Below are 24,161 nucleotides of genomic sequence, written 5' to 3'. Positions count from 1 at the left end.
ACCCAGGTGGCTCTGTGGCCTAAACCACTGAGCCTAGGGCTTGCTGATCAGAAGGTCGGCGGTTCGAATCCCTGTGACGGGGTGAGCTCCCGTTGCTCGGTCCCAGCTCCTGCCAACCTAGCAGTTCGAAAGCACATCAAAATGCAAGTAGATAAATAGGAACCGCTACAGCGGGGAGGTAAACGGTGTTTCCATGTGCTGCTCTGGTTTGCCAGAAGCGGCTTTGTCATGCTGGCCACATGACCTGGAAGCTGTACGCCGGCTCCCTCGGCCAATAATGCGAGATGAGCGCGCAACCCCAGAGTCGGTCACGACTGGACCTAATGGTCAGGGGTCCCTTTACCTTTACCTTAAAAGCAAACAAACTGAGAACAACTGTTCCACAAACTTATATCGGCTTTCTATCCGTTTAACTCTCGGGGCTTCTCCCTAGAAGTCTTATAAATTTTTATTCATGTTGAGGGTGCTAAGAACCCTTAAGTCTCTTTACTGCCAATCAGACTACACCAAAAACCTGTTCATGGGAGTGTTCTCCTTTGACAAGCAGTGTAAATTAGGTCCCTCATAGCTCTTCTTCTTAAATTGCAGGTCTTTTCAACCAAAGGAAGCTAAGTCATTATATGGCTTTATGGACTCTTGTTTCAATGCTTCACCCCCATCCTAGGTTGGCCCCAGTGTACTGCTAGGACGAAGTCCATTAGCCATGAATATTACCAAAGAACTACAGTTCCCAGGACTGGGAATGACAATTAAAGCTGGTATTGTAGATACCGACCTTCCTCCTCACACTAGATGGCTTCATTTCCTTTTACAGTGAGAGCTAAACTGAAAATTACATGGGGGGCATGTGAGCCACTCTTCCAACTTTTTGTGTTAAATGAAAAGCAGTACCAAACGCTGTGATTGAGAGCACAGGAATGACAGGTGGGCAAGGGCTTGGAATCAGGGCTCAGAACCTGTGGCCCTCCATAGGTTGTTGGACTCCACCTCCTTTCAGCCCCGACCTCTGCTGTCTGAGACTGATGGTATTTGGGACTTCAAAAACATCTGGAGACCAGGCCTTCCCCATCCCTAGCTAAAATCTTTCCCTTCTAGCATTGATCTGCTAAATATTCCCACTGGTATCTTTTCTTCCAGAAGGGGGTAAATAATGGCAGGTCATTCTTGGAGGCTGATCTGTCCCTACAAGACTTTTCTAAGGTTCTGAAGGCATGATGACTGGCTATGGCACAAACACAAGCTTGTGCTCCAAACTCACATTATTTGCAAACCTCTGAAAGGTATGCTGCTAAGACTTACATACATAGAATCATGTTTGAAAGTGTCACCATATGGTTGAAGCAGAATTCTAGTCATCTTAATCCTCAAAGACAGCATGAGATCAGAATTAACAGATTCCAGCACAGCTGGGAAAGCATTCCAGGAGGGGTGGTGCACAGTCAAAGGCATTTTAGAAAAATGTTTAAGCAAATAAGTAGGAGTTTATAGAGCGGTATGAATGTGAACACTTGTCACTAGTTCATATCCCATATCCAGTAGGTATCGGTGAAATTTGTAAATACATTCCAATAATGGTTGCAGCAACAGTATGTTTAGGTGGGCGGGCGGGTGGGTGAGCGTGTATGGGGAGGGTAGCACTGCATTTCCCAGATCCAAATACGGAGTCTCCAAGTGGAGAGAAAATGAGATGTTCCTGCAAGAGAGGTTAGAAGGAAGATGTCAGATGTGCACAGCAGATTACTACCAGATGTGCATTTGCTGCACAAAAACGGCTTCTGTGAGAAGACCCTCGTTTGGAATGCCCAGCCAAGAGACGAAAATATGACAAATAGTGTCAGATAGTATGTGATATCTCTGCCAAAAAGAACACTCAGCTGCCAGTTTTGCCCTTGGACTGCAGACACAAAGGGATAGGAAGTATACTCTGAATCTGTTCCATCAGCCAGAAGACTAAAGGCTGCTGGGTTGTCCGTGTGAGGTTTGTGTATGTATGCACATATAGCATTATTATTTATTGCTTGAAAGCTGCCTTGAGAACCATTTAATTGAAGGGCAGCTTATAACTTTTCAAAACAAACAAGAAAGTAAAGAGAAAATTTAGATAGCAAAAATAAGTGGAATTTTATTTTATTTCATTTATTTATTAATTTATTCATTCATTCATACATACCCAGCCACTTTGGGCGGCTGCCAACAGAATATTAAAAACACGATAAAACATCAAACATTAAAAACTTCCCCAAAAAAAGGTTGCCTTCAGATGTCTTCTAAAAGTCAGATAGTTGTTTATTTCCTTGACATCTAATGGGAGGGCATTCCACAGGGCCCTCTGCTTGGTTCCCTGTAGCTTCACTTCTCACAGGGAGGAAACTGCCAGAAGGCCCTCGGAGCTGGACCTCATTGTCTGAATGATGGGGGTGGAGACACTCCTTCAGGCAAGAAATTGAAGGCAGTGCTCTCCTCCTAGTCCACCTAGTTAAGTCAGTCAACTAGAAATTTAACAAGTTGATATATTAGTTGGAATTCCCATGTTTCCACTTGTGGTTTTCTGAAAACAACTAAAAACCAACGTGGGCAATTCACAGAGGTAGCACATTTCAGTGGATTGAATCACAAGTAATCACAATGATGCTGAATGTCTGAATTATTTAACATCAGGTTTTCTAAATGTAGCTTCACTGAAGACTGGTTAGTAAAAGCAGCGTCACAAACTGCACAGATCCAGCCCTGGACATCTGTTAGGGATTACTATAGTAGAGAAAGTTAATTGAATAACACAAAACACTATACTGAACTGGGATGTCTATCCACAAAGAGTGAGGAATGAGTATGAGTTAATTTGTTCGCATATGTAGAAGACCAGAAGCTGCCTTATGCCTGGTCATATTATTTGTTCGTCTAGCCTAATATCACTCTGGGTCACAGCAGCTCTCAGATCAAAATGATCAAGGGTCTGGAGCAACTCCCCTATAAGGAAATGTAACACCACTTGACGTTTTTTAGTTTAGCAAAGGTGGTACATTCCTGCTAGAATAATATTTTCTAATTAATGCTAAAAGCTTTCTCATTACATTATGTACAAAAGTAAATATACTGACTTTTTATGTTCTCCCAAATAATGCTGTTCCGAGTTCTGAATGGGAATAGGAAAAATTCATCCTTAAACAAATTACCAAGGAAAATGCAAACACATTGCTCTTGTTTAAAAAAAAAATTAAAGGCTCTGCTTTCACAAAATCAGCATTTTGGATTTCCCAAAACGAGACAACACCCTTTGAAGTGGAGTCAACAGAAGCTTATCAGTGTCCACATTGCAGAGGCATCAGTTTATAAAACCCTGTTTCTGAGGCATATCTGCTAGCATTCTTACCATTACACCAAGTTTTAATTCAATGAGTCACCAGAAGTGTTTTATAAAAGCAAAACTTCAAAGCAAAACGGCAGGCATGATTAATTATAAAATAGTAATCAAAACACTGAACTAGTAGCTCTCAAACACAAGCTGTGAATTAAGTAAATTTGGGAGGTTCTCTCATTGCAACTTACAAACTGCATTTTTAAATTATGCTTTCTTATTTTTGAACAGATGTTGCAAGCCTCATCTTCACTATCTAGAAAGCTTGCTTTTGTCAAGGTGAAGTTAAAAAGCATTAGAAGAAACTTTTGAATACAATTATTGTTACCTAACTGTATGACTGAAAAAAAAAATTTGTTTTAGTTTAACCTGGATAGACCAAATTGAGTGAGAACTGTTAAATGAAGCACCACTTTTCACTATGAAGATTCACAAGCCTAGCACTGAAAAGATGGCAAGGAGGGCACTAGGTCAAGACTTTCCTCTTTTCCTAGGCATCTGATTGCACTGATCTTTCTTTATAGTCATGGGGCTGTTTGTTGGCTTTGTTGTGTTTATGGTGATCATGCTGAGGTTGTGGGATTTTAATTGTCTTTGTATGGATATTTTAGTCATTGTTTCTTGTTGTTTTTTCTTTGATATATTATACTGTATTTGTTTATACTGCATTTCTGCTTCAAGTTGCCTTGAGGCCTTCTTGGCATAAGGCAGTGAAGACAGAACAACAAACAACTCATTAAAGATGACACAGTCACTATGCTAAGTGCTTTTCCCATTGGCCCACCTGTACCATTTAAAGGCTGCCAGCCACATGGATGAAGCAAGTTGTGGGGGTCTTTTTCCGTGGTATCTGCTCCCACACTGGAGGGAACCCTACAAGCAAGCCCATGATGTGGTTAGAAGCTTTTAAATACAAGAGAAGCACCATAAGGCAGCGGTGGAAGAAGCCGCTGGGGCGGTGCACCCAGTGGCAGGGCAAGCCGCCCTTGGGGGCAGGACGTACCACAGGGCCTCCAGAGACTGCCTGCCTCCTCCCACTCAGCCACCCTACAGCTGGGGGGGGAGGCAGCAGGCGAACCGTTTGGACAGCACAGAGCCTGCATGTTCCCAAGCCACCGTGTCTCTCCCAGGAGAGACACGTGGCTTGTGCACGCTGCAGGCCCCGCAGTGAGTGCCGCCCGGCCTTTTGCCACCCCCCTCAGTGGTGACATCCAGGTCGGACCGCACCCCCTTCCTCCACCTCTGCCATAGGGTTGTTGGTGTTTCTCATTTTTCCAGTCCTAAAGGTATCTGCAGCAATTTGTAAGCATTTTAGTCAGCTAATTTCTCCTGATAAACACATTTTTGTCTGCTGTTTTAAATAATGCACACATTGTTACTAGCAATTCTTCCTAATATAACGCATTCTGTATGTTATTTTTACTAATATATACATTTTTATACACAGTCCCTCTAATGTAAACATGTTTGTAAACATCGGTTGGAGACCTGCATTGCGCAATTTGGATAAGTGCAAATTTTGAAGGATGGCTGTGCTTCAGTTCTCATATTCTTTTAGAAACTACAAATTTGAAAGATCTAGGTTTCAATGCAAACTGAATCAAATTTCTCCCTCATCCCTAATTCTAATCTCCCCTCCCTAAATACTTTTATGGGCAGGAAGAGATTGAATTAATTGCATTGCAACACAAATCTTTTACTGGGTCACCCAAGCACATATTACATTGCTACAAACATGCAAAATCAAACACTAATAAGATCTATCCTAACCTAGCATGGATAAATGCAGTTTCATTCAGACTGCTGAATGCTAAGAAAACAGCTTTCCCCACAGCTTATTTGTAAGTATCACAATCAATGTTCCCTTTTTACTCTAATGGCATTTGGAAGAGTGGATAACTACCCTGATGCTTTTGATGTGCCACTACATTTGCCAAGGTTGATAAGCAGCGATGAGAGCAAGCTGCACGGCAGCCTCCTTTGCTAGTTATGCAACTGCCCTGTTTTAGGTACTGCAATATTTATGCCCCCAGTACATTTTTTAATGTTGTTGTCTGAAGCGCAATGTATTGCTGCATCTCTCCATTGAAAAATTCAACACCATCTCCGTAACTCAAAATATAATTTGGGTGCCGTCTGCAGTGCACTTGACAAAAGCAATAAATTAATAAAGTGGGGAAATGTCAACATAAGTATGATGGTAGGCAATGAAACAAAAATATGAAAAATTGCACTGACACAGCAATTACCAACACTTGAAGCTTTTATTCAGGAGAAAATATGCTTGACATTTACAGCAGTTTGGCCAGAAATGAAAAAATGAAAGTTAAGGACCAAGTGTACACTAGAGACTGGGAACAGGATCCAACCCAGACAAGGAGCTCACTGCTCCCCACTTCCTACCCATTGCTAGACCTTGTGACAACTTAAAAGGAAAAGCACTTTTCACAGAAGAAAATTGGAAAATATGATTGCAATTCTAAGCATGCTTACTTGAACACAGCGTTAAAATAAACTTGGATATTTTTCAGAGAGAATTGGCTGGATCCGGATGTATATGGGAGGAACGTGACTGTCCCACTCCCTCCTGCCTCTAGTAGCTGCTTCCTCCAATGCCAAAATCTCTCCTGAGATTCATGGGGTCTTAGCTAGGACAAGACTACTTTGGGTTACAGAAAGAGACTGACAGCAGATTTAAATGATTCCCTGAGGGTTTTCTGGTGTGTTTTTTAAACGTCCTGCATTTGGAGAACTAACATATCAGGTATAAAGGGTAGTAGCCAAGCTCCCTTATTTTTATAAGTTGGGGAAAGCGGGAAAGAGAAGGGAAAGCAGGAGTTATGCTTTCAAATGTTTTCTCGCTTCAATTTGAGTCTTTTAGTTATCAGTATTTCTGGCACAATTAAGCAGAAGAAAGTGAGTAGAGTGTTGCAGAAAACAGCAGCATGCAGCACCAAACAGTTGGCAATAGGATCAGTCCTGTTTTTAGAGAAGAGTAGATGGTTTGGTTAAGCCATCTGTGCTCTCCCATCTGAACAGACAATTGGCACAATTGCCAGCAGCCTGCTGGGACTTCACATGAATATTGCTGGTTTCCTGATCAAGTCCCCCCCCCCCCGGAAAACATGCACACACCACCTGTTTGCAGTTCCTTATCCATCTAGGAACACGTGCAGAATTTTAGCTTCCCAACGTTTATCACCCTAAGTAAACTGAAGCAAAAAAAAAAAAAAATGAAGCAGTTGGATGTTAACTTGGAATGCCAGTTTAAAACAATCTCTCACCACATCACAATTACATACCACCACCACTCCACATGCACACACATTGTGTGTGTCATAGTACCTAATAATGTACTGCTAAATCAGTAGGCATTATCCCGAGCATAAAACACTTAATTTCTCTGATGCATTCCCCTCTCTTTGGTATTCAGTTTCTAAACCCTGTTCTTGAAATTAGATTAATGAATTCAGCTTAGCAGGGCGCACTGTGAGGTCTGTGACTAAAACACTCACCTGTGAGAAGACATTTGTCAAAGATGACATCGTAAACCTACCTTTGCAACATTTAATTCTGGTTGAAAATCTTAGCTGTTTTCAAAGTTTGATCTGAATTTGCTAATACAGTGGAACTTCGGTTTTCAAACGTCTCCATTGACAAATGTTTCGGAACTCGAACGCTGTCAACCTGAAAGCAAATGCTTCCATTTTCAAACATGCCTCGGAAGTTGAACTTCCGAAGCAGCTTCCTTATTGAGTTTATTAGTATTAATTTTTCCGTTTTGAGGCTTCTGTATTGAGCTTTCGGTTTTCGAATGTTTCGGAACTCGAATGGTGTTCCGGAACAGATTATGTTCGAAAACTGAGGTTCCACTGTACAGATTAAGTAAACATACACAAAATTATAAATATATTTCTATTCCTGTTTCTCACTAAAAAATGAACAATGTGCATATGTAAGAAGAATCACTCTAGGGTAGGAAATCAATTGAGTAAACTAAAACCACATGGTCTCGTGTGCTAGAAGATGCAATATTATAGTACTGCATAAAATGTTTCTGTATTTCTAAAGGAAGCACCATTGCTCCAAGTTACTTGACATGCATATTCCAGCACTTAGGAAATTATATTGGGCAGCCTTCCCTTAGGTGGTGTCGTCCAGATGTTTTGGACTACAACTCCCTTCTGCACAGTTGTGCTGGCTGAGGCCGCTGGAAGCTGCACTGCAAAAAGATCTAGAGAGCCCCTGCTAAGTGAAATCACTTTGATAGGAGTGAAACTATCGATCAATTCAGCTGCTAGCAATCAGCCAGAGAAGTACAAATACACTTTTAAGGTGAAGGCAGAAAGAACATCTGAGAAGAACTTGCAAAGCTGTCCCCACTCCCCAAGAACTTAGCCCTGGAGGTAGAATAGGATTTAAAAATGGCAAGGGTGCTGCCAAATCAGACCCATTGCTCTAAAAATACCTATTATGCCTCTCTTCAGCTCTGGTGTCATGTGTGACAAGACCTTCACTCCTGCTTGTTAACACAATGCCTAAATTAGAAATTTAAGTAAGTGCTAATGCTTTCTTCTTTGCAGCTGAAACAGAGGAATTAAATACAAGACTTAAATTACAAGACAAATTCCAAATCTTACAACGGCTGGGTCTCTAATTAGAGCAGTAGCACTCAGGCACATTCATGAGCTGTAAAGATGGGCTTCAGATTCCCACATTCAAGTGTTTCTTGTGCGAAGGGGAAGCATTTCCTGCCCTCCAGGGTCTGTGCTCCAAGCTCTGTACACTGAGTAAAATTTTGAAAAGGGATGCTGGCTGTATCCATGAAAGCTCCTCCCTGTGAGCAGGAATCCCGCTCTCCCTTGAGACCTTCACTCAATGCACAGAGGTTGGGCCCAATATTGGAGATGGCACCACTGGTCCAACACCTGAAGGCTTCAGATTCCCCACTCCCTGCCATAAAGAGACTAAAATAAATTGTAAAATATACATAAAAGGCAAGAAAGAAATGGGGAAAATAAATAAATTTTAGGGAGTGAAGTAACAAGCAAACAAGTACTACAGGATGCAACTATTAAATGCATGATCTTCTACAAAATTCAGAATTGTGTGGCCCGCAATACAAAGAGAATTCTGCTCTTTATAAAACAGAAATAGACCTCATGTTTTTGTCGTTTAGTCGTGTACGACTCTTCGTGACCCCATGGACCATAGCACGCCAGGCACTCCTGTCTTCCACTGCCTCCCGCAATTTGGTCAAACTCATGTTCGTAGCTTTGAGAACACTGTCCAACCATCTCATCCTCTGTCGTCCCCTTCTCCTTGTGCCCTCCATCTTTCCCAACATCAGGGTCTTTTCCAGCATGTAAGCACCTTCAAAATACTCCCCACTCCACCCCATAAATACCACGTGTGCTTCTGCTGCAGTCAAACACCATTTGCCTGGGGATAGTAATTTTTACCATAAATATTACTATATAATTACTATGTGTCAATGATAAGACACTGGTAGATTTGAAACTGAGCTGGTGCATTGTGGAAGAGGTGGCAACACTAACACAATCATTTCAATCATTTCAGTTAGGCATTGTAGAAAGCCACAATTTGTTTGGTAGGCCAACTTGTGGCTACAATTCCAGAGCAGAGAGGTACTTAGCTCTGCCTAAAGCAGGGGTGGTTAACTCCCAATTGGGGGGCGGGGTGGATACAACAACCTAACCAATCTATTCTGACCTCCTTAACACCCCACCAATTATGGCAGGTGCAGTGAAAAAAGAAAATGAAGTAGCCCCAAAGCTTGGTGTCATAGGGATCTGGGAAGTTTACAGTTAAATTGCAGAAAATGCCTGAAACGTTAAAGTTTGACTTGAAGGTGTCACAAGACACTGTTGTTTTCATTGCAACAAACTAATACAGCTACTCCTCTGGAAACTGAGACTTCTAAGTTTCTAAAGTCTATTTGCCAGAAAGCACAGAGAGTAGGGGTGTTGTTGTTTTTTAAAGAAAATATTAAGTTAAAAGCACCATTGGGTGGGGTATACAGAGATAGTCATGCAATTTGAGTTTAGATCGTGACTTATTAATGTACCAAATAGCAAATATTACATCAACACACATTTTAAACAGCTTTTAATGATATTTAACAAGGTACAGTCATGCTACTATCTTAAAAGAAACTCACTTGTGCTCAAGACTAGTGTGCTGAAATAAGATAAAAGTGGGACAAAGTGTTCCTGTTCATTAAAGGGCTCTGAAATTACCTCTGTTTCATCTCAGGAGAAGTGACTGATATATTTACAGAGTTATCTATGACACACTGTGAGGGGCAAGGGGTATCGCGAAGCCCCTCCCCTCCTGAGTTCCAGCCCAGCCCAGAGCACGACTGAGAGCAGGGAAAGCTCCAGCTCAAGTGGGGAAACAGGAAGTGGGGTCCAAGGCTCTGGCAGGGTAGAAGAGCCAGCGTCCCAGGTGGGACAGGAAGGAGGAAGAAAGGGGGGCAGACCCATCCCCCCAACTCCGGAACTTCGCAGAAAGCGTCGGGGAAAGAGGATGGGGCTCCCCAAGTTGTTATGCTGGCGCAAGACGCGCCAAACGCCATTCGGAGGTACTGATTCAAGCTGAGAAGATGTGTCTCTGTAAATAGCTCCACCTTTAGCACTGTAAATACGTAACACAAATAAAAAGATAAAATGCAGAGCGGTGCAGAGTCGTTACTCTGAAGTAGCCCTATCCGGTCACTGTGACAGCTACCTCCGAATCCTTTTTGGGGCTACTTTGGAGTTGCCGGGATGACAGCGCCAGAAGCAGAGAAATGGCGGCAGATCGCGGAGAAAGCCCAGCAGGACCTGCAGGCACTGGCGTTGCAGGCACAGGGGGAATTAAAGGCGGCTAAACAAGAAACGGAGAAAGTCAAAGAGGACAGGCACAACCTTGCTGAACAGGTGAGAGCGCTTCAGGAGAAAGAGCAGCAGTTAAGGGCAGGAGCGGTGGACCTCCAAAACAAGTTGGATGCAGAGAAAGCCAAGGGAGGAGGGGGTGCCCAGCTCCAAGTGCTGCCAGGAAGGAGAGCAGGGACCCTAGTAAGCAAGTTCAATGGAGACCCGAGGGAATATCATGGCTTTGAGACTGAGATCGTGTATGCTCTTGAGCTGCACAATAATGAGTTCCCTGATGATGCGCACAGAGTAGCGTTTATTGTGGAACACCTTACCGGGGGAGCCAGGGAGTGGCTGAAACCGTTAATCGCGACAAAAAATCCTTGCATGAAGGATGTCAAACTATTTTTGGAGGCTTTAAAAACCATGTATGCGGCTGATAGCCATTTGGACCAGACCAAAGAGGAACTGCATAATTTAAGACAAAGAACAATGACAGTTCGCGAATATTGGTCAAGATTCACCATGCTGGTGCACAGACTGGGGTGGGAACTGCACTCGCCTCCGATGGAAGCGGCATTCTACCTGGGGTTGAATGAGGATGTGAAAGATGAGCTCTCGAGAGGTCCAAAGCCCAGTAATATGGATCAGCTGAGCAAAGCGGCTCTGGCGGTGGGGGTGAGACAGGAATCCCGGTGGAACGACAAGCAAGCAACGCGCGCAAAGCGGGCTTGGTTCCCACGGTCGCAGGAGAAGCCTCTCCCCCAACAGCCATCTCACACCATGCCAGGGGCCAGCCAAGACCAGGAACCCATGCAAATTGATAGCGCGCGCGGGCTTTTCAAACCCCAGCGGCGCCAAGACGCAAGGAGGGAAGAGGCGGGAATTGCTTTCTCTGCAACTCCCCTCAGCATCTCGTCAGAGACTGCCCACATCGCAGGGAATGGCAAGGAAAGGCGGGAACGGTTGTGCCCTCCCCCACTGACGCAGCACAACAGCAGGGAAACGAGACAGCCTGGCTGCAGGAGACAAGGGGCAGCAGCCAGGCGCAATCGGCAGACAACAGCCCCAGCCCACCCACCCGCACAGCGAGGAGCAGCGCCAGCCCACCCACCCCCAGAGCAGGGGTGGTTCTAGAAGTGACGCTAACGCTCCCTAATGGGTATCCCCTGATGGTCCTCGCGTTAATCGATTCGGGGGCGTCGGCCAACTTCTTTTCGAGAAACTTTGCAGAAGCGCACCAGATCCAACTTCTGCAGCTGGATTTTCCCCTGCACGTCTCCACCATTGACGGCAGGGAGTTGCTGGGAGGGGCCATCACCCACCAGATCCCCCCCCATGAGAATGACAGTGGGAAGGCACTCAGAGACACTGGCTTTCAACGTCACCACCATCTCAGACCCCCCCCCCATCGTCTTGGGCATGAGCTGGCTGGCGCGCCATGACACCTCCATCAGTTGGCACCAGAGATGCGTCACGTTTGGATCAGACTTTTGTCTGGAACATTGCATGCAGCACCAACCAGGGGAGGGGCCTCCAATAGCCACGGTGGCCACCATGCACGTCAAGGGGGGTGAGGCGATACCCAAGCCGTACTGGGACCTGCAGGAGGTCTTCAGTGAAGCGGAATCCGACCACCTACCCCCGCACAGGTCGTTTGACTGCCAGATCAACCTGGTGCCAGGGGCCACGCTACCCCCAGCCAAGCTGTACTCCATGTCAGATCAGGAAATGGAGGATCTGCGTGTGTTTATAGACAAGAACCTCAAGAGGGGGTTCATCAGAGAAAGCAAGGCAGCAGGGGGCAGCCCGGTCTTCTGGGTGGACAAGAAAGACACGCAACAGCGCCGCCTGGTGGTGGATTTCAGACGCCTGAACAACATGACAGAACCGGTGGCTTTCCCTATGCCCAGAGTGGATGATCTGCTGACAGCGGCACGCAGGGGCAAGATCTTCACCAAGCTCGACCTGAGGGGGGCGTACAACTTGATCAGGATCCGGGAAGGCAATGAGTGGAAGACCACGATGTTCACGCCTCTGGGCTCTTTTGAATATCTGGTGATGCCCTTCGGTTTGCAAGGGGGCTCAGCATGCTTCCAGGCCTTCATGCACCACGTCCTGGGGTCCCTCCTCTTCAAGAACTGCTTGGTCTTCCTAGATGACATCCTTATATACTCCAATGACCCCGAGCAGCATGTGAAGGATGTCAGGGAGGTGTTGCAGCGCCTAAAGGAGAACCACCTGTATGTGAAGCTAGAGAAGTGCAAGTTTCACACCAAAGAGGTGGACTTCCTGGGCTACAAGCTGTCAGACAAGGGGCTAGCGATGGACAAGGACAAGGTGCAGGCCATCCTGGACTGGCACAGCCCCAGGACGCGCAAGGATGCCCAACGCCTACTGGGCTTCGCCAACTTCTACAGGAAGTTCATCAAGAACTTCTCTCGCGTTACGGCTCCCATCACGGACTGCCTGAGAGGCAAGCAGAAGTTCAGATGGACACCAGAGGCGCAAGCAGCGTTCGAAAGCCTCAAGAGGGTGTTTGCCTCTGACCAGAACTTGTTCCACGTGGTGCAGGATGCGCCCCTACGCGTGGAGACAGATGCTTCAGACAGGGCTTTGGGCGCCATTTTGCTGCAACTGGATGCCAACAGAGAGTGGAGACCCTGTGCCTTCTTCTCCAGAAAGCTGACACAGCCAGAACGCAACTACACGGTGTTTGATAAGGAACTTCTCGCGATCCACGCTGCGTTCCAGCATTGGAGACACTTCCTAGTGGGCGCCAAGCACCCCATTCAGGTGTGTACGGACCACAAGAACCTGGAGTTCTGGAGAACGGCCAGGGTGCTCAACCAGCGGCAGATACGGTGGGCAGAGTTCTTCTCGCACTTCAACTTCTCCATCCACTACATACCGGGGGAGCAGAACGTCAGGGCGGATGCCCTCTCCCGCAAGCCAGAGTACATGGAGGAGGAGTTGCCACCAGCACCCCGACACATTTTCCCCCCATCAGCATGGTCCTGCGGAGCAGCAGTGGTGAGCGAGGCAGAACTCACAGCACTGACGGCAGCAGATGAGTTTGCCACCCGCATCTTCAGAGAGCTGCGAGGGGGGAGGGAGCAGGCAAAAGACTTTGCGGAAAGGAGGGGGTTGCTTTTTTACAGAGGAGCCCTGTACCTGCCCACCAACCAGCTCAGAGGTAAGGTCCTCAAAGCAGATGCACGACAACCCGACGGCGGGTCATTTTGGAAGGGACAAAACCACTCACCTAGTCATGAGACACTTCTGGTGGCCAGGGGTGCGGGAAGATGTTCGGGACTATGTAAGGGGCTGTGACACCTGCCAGCGAGCAAAGGTGGTCAGAGCACCACCAGCAGGGTTGCTGGAGCCATTAGCCACCCCGCACAGGCCGTGGGAAGTAGTGTCAATGGACTTCATCACAGACCTGCCGTCGTCCAGGGGCAAGACCGCAGTGTTGGTGGTGGTGGACCTTATGTCCAAAATGTGCCATTTTATACCGTGTGCCAGGGCGGTCTCTGCAGAAGAGACAGCCAAACTGTTTGCTGACCACGTATTCAGACTGCATGGATTACCTTTAAGAGTTATTTCGGATAGAGGCCGCCAATTTGTTTCCAGGTTCTGGAGGCGGCTCATGAACCTCCTGCAGGTGGAGGTCAGCTTGTCGACGGCTCGGCACCCGCAGACCAATGGACAGGCGGAGAGGGTCAACGCCATTCTGCAGCAGTACCTGAGATGCTACGTCAGCCAGAGGCAAACGGACTGGGTGGATCGCCTGCCACTGGCAGAATTTGCCTACAACAATGCGGTGCACGTCTCCACAGGGGTGTCGCCCTTTAAGGCCAACTACGGGCGCGACCTCCGATCTTTCCCGGAGAGGGAGGGGGGAGGAGGAGGAGGGCCCGCAGGCAGAGGATTGGGCAGAGGAGCTGGAGACGGTGCACCAGCAGCTCAGAGAACACTTGGAGAGGGCCAAGGAAGCGTACAAGAAAGGGGCAGATCGCCACAGGCGACCGGGGGAGGTCATCAGGGTGGGGGACAAGGTTTGGTTGTCCTCGGAGGGCCTTCCCACCAGAGGGAGGTGCAAGAAGCTGGCACCCAGAAGGTTGGGCCCCTTCACGGTCACGCAGCAGGTTAACCCGGTAGCATTCAGGCTGGCACTGCCGGAGGACATGAGGGTGCACCCAGTGTTTCATAGATCGCTGCTGTCTCCATACAGGGAAAGTAGCAGGTTCCGAGGCAGCGCACAGACCCCCGAGGGAGGGGGGGAGAGAGGAGGCAGGGAGCCACTCAATGAAGCAACGGCCATCCTTGATTCACGAAGGGGGGTGGGGGGCCTGGAGTACCTTATGGCATGGGAGGACGCCCCGCCATCCCAAAATGAATGGGTCCCAGCCACCCAGATACAAGAGGAATTCTTAGTGGAAGAATTCCACGCCCTCTTCCCACACAGGCCCAAGCCCTGGCACATGGAAAGGGAGGGGGAGGAGGAGGAAGCACAGGAGGGGGAAAGCAGTTCACCATGGAGATGGGAAGCAGAGTTTGAGGACACGGAGGAGGAGATGTGGGTATCTCCGAGGTCCACTCAGTCAGGAGAAGAGGTGGACTGGCAGCAGATTTTCACCCCCACCAGCTCTGAGGCCACGGACTTTTTGGGCTTTCCCTCTTCCCAGGAGGAAGGAGGGGGCCAAGGGAACTGGGGGGAGGTGTTCACACCAACCGGCTCGGACAGCACGGAGTTTTTAGGCTTTCAGTCACCACCGACACCCGTGCAGCCTCTCGGGAGGGAGGAAGGGGGGCCTGGGAGGGGGATGGATGTGAGGGGCAAGGGGTATCGCGAAGCCCCTCCCCTCCTGAGTTCCAGCCCAGCCCAGAGCACGACTGAGAGCAGGGAAAGCTCCAGCTCAAGTGGGGAAACAGGAAGTGGGGTCCAAGGCTCTGGCAGGGTAGAAGAGCCAGCGTCCCAGGTGGGACAGGAAGGAGGAAGAAAGGGGGGCAGACCCATCCCCCCAACTCCGGAACTTCGCAGAAAGCGTCGGGGGAAGAGGATGGGGCTCCCCAAGTTGTTATGCTGGCGCAAGACGCGCCAAACGCCATTCGGAGGTACTGATTCAAGCTGAGAAGATGTGTCTCTGTAAATAGCTCCACCTTTAGCACTGTAAATACGTAACACAAATAAAAAGATAAAATGCAGAGCGGTGCAGAGTCGTTACTCTGAAGTAGCCCTATCCGGTCACTGTGACACACACAGAGATGGGGTAGTGTGAACTTATCAGTCACTTATGAAACATCAGTTGGGGAAAATGTAAACCAACTCTCATGATCACTTTAAAACAAACAGTAGACTTCAGGCATGGAAAATAATTTGGTTGGTCTTTCTTTATTTCCTGTGTGAGGGACATTTCATCATAACTTACCAAGAACAAAATGAAACGAACAAAATACTTCACACCCTTACTTCTTTTTTTAAAAAACAACAACAACACACAATTCTCTTTATTCTACAAAGAGAATAAACTGAAGACCTACAATCTGGCTCCTAATTATCTCCCATATAATCTTCTCTTATAAAAAGACAGAAGCTTACAGCTACTGTAGCAGAGAAGAGTCCAAACAGTAGTCAAGTCTGGATATGCTCAGACTTGAACTTGAAAAATTAAATTGAACCATAAAGAATGTAAAAGTAAGTAGGAAATCTTGCAACCTATTGAGTTTATGATAGCAACAAAATGGTTCTCTCTTTAATGCTCAGCTGTGTAATATGAATTCTAAATAAAAAGGAATTCGTGTGTGGAAAAATTGATACTGGTAATTAGGTTTAGATCATTTTTAAAAGATATATAGCATTCCAAAAAGATTAGAAACGTTAAAGTTTTGCTTATTTTGCTTTAAACAGTTATAAAAGGATACTTAAAGTTCATTCTCATGACCACATTGATATGATGGTGATGTTGCAAAGGCACAGCTAACTGACCTTTGGCCATGATAATTAGTCATTTGTTTGCTTCAACATGGCACCTCCTGCCAGCTCCCTACACCTCCTGCTTGAATCCATCTTCTAAAAGCTGTTGTCAAAAAAACCCAGTTACTCCACCCTCAATGCCCCAAATGCCATTACATTAGGAGGCTGAACTTTGTGTTAGAGTAATTATGAATTACACAGATGGTGGTCAAATATGCTTCTGTGGAGAGATGCTACATCTTAGTAGGAGTTTCCATTATCTTGGTATCAGAGATAGCTCTTTACTCCCCAAATCCACTCTGAATATCGCTTCACAAGTAAAATATGAGAATGCTTGAAATTTGTGCCAGCTCTGCAGGGCAAGCACAGAAATTCCACAGGCATCTCCAAATAGGTTTGCATTGCCAAGAAATGCCATTAGAGTCAAAGTAAGGTGATAAGGAAATCTTACTCCAGCATATAACAAATGAGGCCTTTAAAATAAATGAAGTCGAGCTGTACTTGAATACCTCCTGACAGATCTAATCAGGCCTCCCTTGCACTAATGAGTGACTATTCATCACTTTGAGACAGTGTCCCAATGAGCTGAGAATCTAGCAACCCAATCAACTTATTTAGCCTACTGTTGAATTTGCTGTTGAAGTTGCCATCCATTTTGCATTTTCAACAGAGGCTTGACAGCCATCTGTCAGGAATAATAATAACAACAACAACAACAACAACAACAACAACAACAACAACAACAACAACAACAACAACAACAACATTAAAAGCTTCCCTAAACAGGGCTGCCTTGCGATGCCTTCTAAAGGTCTGGTAATTGGTATTCTCTTTGACCTCTGGTGGGAGGGCATTCCACAGGGTGGGTGCCACTACCGAGAAGGCCCTCTGCCTGGTTCCCTGTAACTTGGCTTCTCATAGCGAGGGAACCGCCTGAAGGCCCTCGGCGCTGGACCTCAGTGTCCGGGCAGAACGATGGGGATGGAGCATAGCTGCCAAGTTATCCCTTTTTTACAGGGATTTTCCCTTATGCTGAATAGGCTTCCTCGTGAGAAAAGTGAAAACTTGGCAGCTATGGGATGGAGACGCTCCTTCAGGTATACTGGACCGAGGCCAAATGCTTTGATGTTGTTTCCTGCTTGGCAGGGGGTTGGACTGGATGGCCCTTGTGGTCTTCCAACTATGATTCTATTATTCTAACTCTTGCTATGAGATATGGGGGGAAACTTCCTCAGCTTCCTACTGTTCCCAATTTATAAGGTTGGCCTAGCAATGTCTAACCCATCTTTAATATTTAAGAAGTCAAAAATCACATGCAGATTAGAAACAGAAGACAGATAATTTAAAGGCTCACCCAAAAATCAGTATTGCTAATGTAGGGCCAAACTAGATGTCCCATACATTTATAAGGGAGAAAGCTCCATTCGTTATATACGGAAATCTAGAATTCAGGTGATTCAAAATGAAAATTAGGCTGTTGGATCATGTTATAATCCTATTTGCTATCCTTGAAGTTCACTTGTCCATGTTGTACAGTGGTACCTCGGGTTACAAACACGATCCATTCTGGGATGCAGTTTGTAACCTGAAACGGTCATAAACCGAAGCGCCATTTTGCGCATGTGCAAACCGTGCGCACCGCTTCTGCGGATGTGCAGACCGCGTGCACGGCAAAAATACTTCTGGGTTTGCGGAGTTCGTAACCCGAGGTACGACTGTATCTGAGATACTTGCAACTCTGACAGCCATATAAATAGTGGAACTAAGGGGCAGTGATGGGGCAGGCCACATCACTTCTCCCTGATCCTAACTCCTCATTGGCCTTGAATGTTTTTGCCTGGTTTAAATGTGCCCTTGAACTCTGTCATGAATTCTTCTGTAGAAAGAAACCTACTGTACAAACATTAAAAATGAACATTTGTTGCTCTGCCTGCTTTTGCTTCTGGCCCAATCCACCACTGGCATGTGGCCCCCCAAAAGGCTGCCTAGAAAGGAATGTGGCCCCCAGGCTGGAATTTTTTTCCTCACCCCCGGTGCAAAGGATAGCCTACTTCCACTCCCACTTTATAGAGAACGGAACAAACAGGTGTTTTAACACAGTTTCTCCATTTCTAGTTTTGCTCTCACCTAAATAGATGGCTGCATAACTCACTCCCTTGCTTCAAAGTTGTTATACCAATACACACACATGCAGAAACTGGACACTCAACATACCTGCTTCTCACTTTTGTGGCCATAGTTGTGCATGAATGCTATTGTCTGTGACTGATCAATTTGCACAGCCTAGGAGACTGTCAATATCTGTTACAGGCTCGAATAGTTTTAGCCCAAATTTAGTTTTAAATTTCAGGTTTGTTTTTCAGTATCTACCAGGAGAACAGCAGATTTGCAAACAAGATTAAGAAGAGTTGCTTACCAGGGTTTGACTTGGGGATGAGCAGCTTTGCAGCACTCTACAAGTACAAGGGCACCACTGTTTTCATCCAAATGTAGAATAATTCTGGGATTCATAGCCATGCCAGCCTAAACTTTGCTCTGAAGAAAGCCTTTGTTTTCAAATAACATCAGTGTTTGGCAGCAGATGAGTGCATGAAGAATCCTATTCATCTCCTGTGCAACGTACTAACAACCCTTCTTTTAAAAATGGAGGCACAATTCCTCCCTTCCCCCTTATACACACTCTGGTTCAATGGCAATGCAGAATATTATTACGGATTAAAAATGCTTTACTGACAACTCAGTAAATTACAGAAAATGACTGTGTCCTATTGCTCTTTTCTCTCTACAGCTGTGTTAGTGCTTTGTAAATCCCCTCGGTAAAATCCAGCTAAGTCATCTGCAAAGTAGATCCACTGAAATCAATTGACCTAAGTATCTGAAACCCATGGATTTCAATTAGTCTAATAATAATAAATAATATTTTTATTATTTGTACCCTGCCCATCTCACTGGGTCGCCCCAGCCACTATGGGTGGCTTCCAACAAATATAAAAGCATAAAACATCAAACATTAACAACTTCCCTATACAGGCCTACCTTCAGATGTCAACTTTAAGTATGACTAATGTTGTATATCACCCATTGTAAGCTGCTTGAGTATTTATGTCCTTACACTCTTGTCTAGAGCCCACTTACCTGAAAGCCATCTCCTGTCAATTACAATGAGGGAGGTTGTGGAAAGAGGCAGTAAGACATCAACTGCCTCTTCCACAAGAAATTTGTCGGGGTTCAAACAGAAAAAAAGAAGAAGTAGAGGAGCAACAACTTTTACATAATTAAAAATAGCACTGTACAGTAGATTAATCATATTCAGTTTTCAGCTGACAGCAGTGAATATGTCCTCTGGGCAAATGATTTACTGTTGTATCTCTTAATGCTCCACATTCCTTTCCCTGGAAAATTGGATAATATTTAGATACTTAGATATAATCCACAATAGCTTACAGGTTGCTTTTAAAAACCAAATGTGCTGGCGTAGTAGCAAGCTTCCAGCAGCAGGAAGCTTTTACAGTCATTGCAACCCGTGTCACTGCATAGGTAGCTGACAAACCGCCTGTTTATTTCAATAAAACTTCAGAACCATCTCTGCACCGAGGTACGTCTCACCTCAGGGAGGAAAGTGAAAACATGCTTCTTTTGCCAGGCTTTTGGAAGTGAAGAGGTGTAGTCTTTCTGAGGGCAGCTTTTTATCATACCCTCTGCTGTTTTATGTTATTTCAGGGCTCATCCACATTTACGCTTGTTCTAGGCATGGGTCAGAGAGATCTGTCTTTTGTCCTGAGGGTTGACGTTTGTTCTGATTCAGCGGTAAACAGCAGGTTTTCCCAGAAAAAGCAGTAGGAGAAAAGAAAAACCTCTCGGACCCATGCCTAGAAATCACAGAACAAGCCGAAGTGTGGATGAGTCCTCACTTTATGCTGTTTCTATTTTGTGCTGAAGTTTTAATCGTTTTTAAGACTCTGCATTGATGTCTTTTAATATGTTGTACACCACCTGGTGTAGTATAGCAACACCTACATAAATATTCACTCTCCTTTACACACACACAAACTCACCACAATTCATTTGCAACCCAACCCAAAGAGCAACAGGATTTGAAGTTGGCATGCATGCACTGACACATTTTTAACTGCTTCCTCGATCCTTTTAGTTGCCACATCTTTGCTATGTAGGCAACCAAAGAAAGGGTGTGATACATCTTAAGTTTCTGGAGGGAGCTTAAACACACACAAGACGTTGAGAAGGACTTCCTACCCACTTCAGCATATATCCTTCTACTGTCGGCCCATTTCTCTACTCCAACAGGCCCTGCTCATTTGGCGATTCAGATGCAGCTCCCAACCAGAAATCCAAACTTTTATCCAAACTTTTCTCATAATTTCTACATGCTAGACTCATTATCCCCTTCACTGCATTTTGTCTGCAGAGTCTATATGGGCTCCGGATGGAGTCATTTGCGGATGGGGCTGCAGTAACCTTTCCCAGAGTTTCAGCCAAAAAAGCAAGGGCCTGTATCGTAATACAATACTTTTTATTTACTGCAGGACAAGAGAACAGTGTCCAGGAGTAACACAGGATGCCATTGCATTGACATGTGAGGCAGGAAGTGAGACAGCTGTGCCCATCAGGCTCCTCCTCTTCCCCAAGCAGCCACTGGGGAAGGTGCTAAGGTGTGCGGTCAATATCATAGGTCATAAAAAGAGTGCCTTAAAATCCCAAGTGTTAAACTGACATAATTAAGGGCGTGGAGGAAGCAGGCTTCCTGGTTTGAGGCAGCTGCACAGCCCACTCAGTCAATTGTAAGGGCTGGAATTATATTTTCCTTTCATTAACAGTTGCTTCCTGCGCAGTCGCGCTAAACGTCCAAGACTAAAGCAACCCTAATTCAGAACCAGATCCACTTAAAGCCATAGCAGATTTCATTCAGAAGATGAATTACTAGAACAATAAGAAAACCTTGCCTCTCGGAGCAGTTTCATACAATGGCCCACATGCTTTGCTTATTGCACAGTAAACAGTAACAGGTAGGTAGCCGTGTTGGTCTGAGGCGAAACAAAATAAAAAAATTCCTTCAGTAGCACCTTGCAGTCATTAACAGTCATTAACAGTCATCAACAGGTTTACCACTCCTATCAGCCCATCACCCATTCCCATCACCCCCACCCCCTGAATATACATAAGGGTCTGGTGGCTTCTGTTTCAGTGTATCTGATGAAGTGTGCATGCACACGAAAGCTCATACCAAAATAAAAACTTAGTTGGTCTTTAAGGTGCTACTGAAGGAATTTTTTTATTTTGTAGTAAACAGTAAGTGAGAGCAAGCAGCTAACATGCTAAAACTTGAGGCAGTGAAGAGGACACAGAGATTTTACCTCAAACACCAAATACTTTCATTGCCTTCCTCTACAATGTTATAGTAAAATCACAAAGCTGAAGGATTAGACAGGGTTCATGAACAGCACCCAGTGTTCCCAGCCCTATATAGGGACCCAGTTCACATGCAACTTGCCAAACCATGACTTTGTGTGAATGACCATGATTTGGTTTACACTTACATCCAAAACCTGGTTCATGGTTTGTGTCACTCCACACACTCCAAACCCTTTATTCCTTGTGGTTCATCTCAGGGAGACAAGCCACAATCCTAGGTTTGGATGTACAGTGGTACCTTGACTTATGAATTTAATGCGTTCTGAACTCACATTCGTAAGTTGAAAAAAATTGTAAGTCAAATCCCATAGGAATGCATTGGGAGAAAAAATTCGTAAGTCAAAGCAACCCTATCTAAAAATTCGTAAGTAGAAAAAATCCTATCTAGCCCGCATCCAAGATGGCGGACGGAGCTCCGTTCATAAGTCGAAACATTTGTAAGTCGAGTCATTCGTAAGTCGAGGTACCACTGTAATGCTAAGTCAAACCATCACTTTGCCCTGGGTACATACATACAGTCATACCTCGGTTTAATTACGCTTCGGTTTGAGTACTTTCAGTTTAAGTACTCTGCGGACCGTCTGGAACGGATTAATCCACTTTCCATTACTTTCAATGGAAAAGTTCGCTTCAGGTTACGTACGCTTCAGGTTAAGTACAGACTTCCGGAACCAATTGTGTACTTAAACCGAGGTACCACTGTACATACATACATTGTTTTATTTGTATGCCACCTTTCCACAGCAAACCATGCTCAAGGGGGCTTACAACATGCAAAATGCAACATAGCAATAGTAGTCATAAACAATAAATATAACATTTTTAAAATAAACAACCAAACTAAACAATTTCCACATAAATCACAAGATCGATTCTAAACTATAGAGACTAGACAAACACAACAACAGCAACAACAGCCTGACCCCACCAAAAAAACCCCAACAACACCCAGGCATAGCAGTAGTGGGACTGGGCTCTGTGAGTCCACCAAATATTTGCTCATTTGTGCTGAGCCTCAGGTTGACTTAGTATTACATGTTAAGTGAGCATTATGTTCTCAGTTTAACACCTGATTTTGCGATGTGTGAAAACTTAAGTCTTCACCTAACACAGGAGATAAAACCGTGCTGGATAGAAATAGCCATCTGAAATCACTGAAGTGAAAAACAGGATCCTCTGCCTAGAAACTAGGTACAATTAACATGACCCAAGTAGCCTGCATTCTTCTGTAACACCACTTTCATTAGAGCACAGCAGGTCTTTTCCCCTCACTGATCACTTGGCGACTGAACTTTTATGCACCATTTGTTCCATCTCAGGATCAAATATAAAAAGACAACAATAAGGGTTTTATTTTATTTTAAAATGTCTTTTTAATATTTCTTTAATCTATCATAGTAGATTGTGATGATTAGCTCAGTTTTCTTTTAAATTTTGCACACAAGAACCATTTCATGTTACTGAAGGCAAAACCTAAACCACAAGCAGAGAAGTGATTAAGGTGAGGAGAGTCTTTTGAAAGGCAGCGTCATACAATTATTTTGTCATACTGTACTCCATTCCTCCTCAGGCGACAAGTCTCATCTTGTTTTATATACAGGTAGGTAGCCGTGTTGGTCTGCTGTAGTCGAAACAAAATAAAAAAAATCCTTCCAGTAGCACGTTAGAGACCAACTAAGTTTGTCATTGGTATGAGCTTTCGTGTGCATGCACACTTCTTCAGATACCATGCACATGGAAGCTCACACAAATGACAAACTTAATTGGTCTCTAAGGTGCTACTGGAAGGAATTCTTTTATTTTGTTATATATACAGTTATTGAAAGAAAATCTGCAGGGTGTCAGGGCTGGCCTGATCATACAATCAAATATAGCAGTTACAAAGCCAAAGGGGGGGGGAGCTGCCATGGAAGCCACATCCCTTACAACATTTGTTTATTTATTTGCGTTTACATCCCACCTTTTCCTCCACAGAGCTCAAGCTTCTCCTTCTCATTTGCTCCCCACAACAACCCTGTCAGGTAAGTTAGGCTGAGAGGCAGTGACAGGCCCAAAGTCACTCAGGGAGTCTCATGGCTGAGTGGAGCTTTGAACCCTGGTCTCTGAAGTGCTAGTTCAATACTCTTAACCAGGGGCCAGCAAGCTTTTTCAGCCGTGGACTGGTCCACCGTCCCTCAAACCATGTGGTGGGCCGGACTATATTTTGAAAAAATAAATAAAAATGAACAAATTCCTATGCCCTACAAATAACCCTGAGATGCATTTTAAATAAAAGGACATATTCTACTCATGTAAAAACACGCTGATTCCTGGACCGTCCATGGGGCGGATTGAGAAGGCGGTTGGGCTGCATCTAGCCCACAGGCCTTAGGTTGCCTACCCCTGCTCTTAACCACTACATCACACTGGCTCCTGAATTGCAGGAGAGGCCATTTCCATCATGTGTATTTACATGCAGACTTTTTATCTTACAATCCTCTGTTTCGTTTATAGGGTTGCCAGACTCAATAGTGGACAGGACTTC

At 45.2% G+C, this 24,161-nt stretch overlaps 1 protein-coding gene across 21 annotated transcripts in view; it reads right to left on the bottom strand.

Moving 5' to 3' along the window:
* The window catches only part of SGK3 (serum/glucocorticoid regulated kinase family member 3), a 62,139-nt gene that overhangs the window by 32,126 nt on the left and 5,852 nt on the right, over positions 1–24,161 (bottom strand). For 4 of the 21 annotated variants that reach the window (XM_088676343.1, XM_088676340.1, XM_088676332.1 and 1 more), the window contains one exon: positions 3,099–3,133. The exons of the other annotated variants lie outside the window; for them this stretch is intronic. The gene's annotated coding sequence lies outside the window, so the exon portion shown is untranslated. The remainder of the gene's footprint in view (positions 1–3,098; positions 3,134–24,161) is intronic. 21 annotated transcript variants of the gene reach the window in all.

The sequence above is a fragment of the Zootoca vivipara genome, chromosome 8 (genome assembly GCF_965207765.1).
Source record: "Zootoca vivipara chromosome 8, rZooViv2.hap1.1, whole genome shotgun sequence".
Taxonomy (NCBI): Eukaryota; Metazoa; Chordata; class Lepidosauria; order Squamata; family Lacertidae; genus Zootoca; species Zootoca vivipara.
Note: the sequence above shows the minus strand (reverse complement) of the source record. Positions and strands in the feature narration are given on the sequence as shown.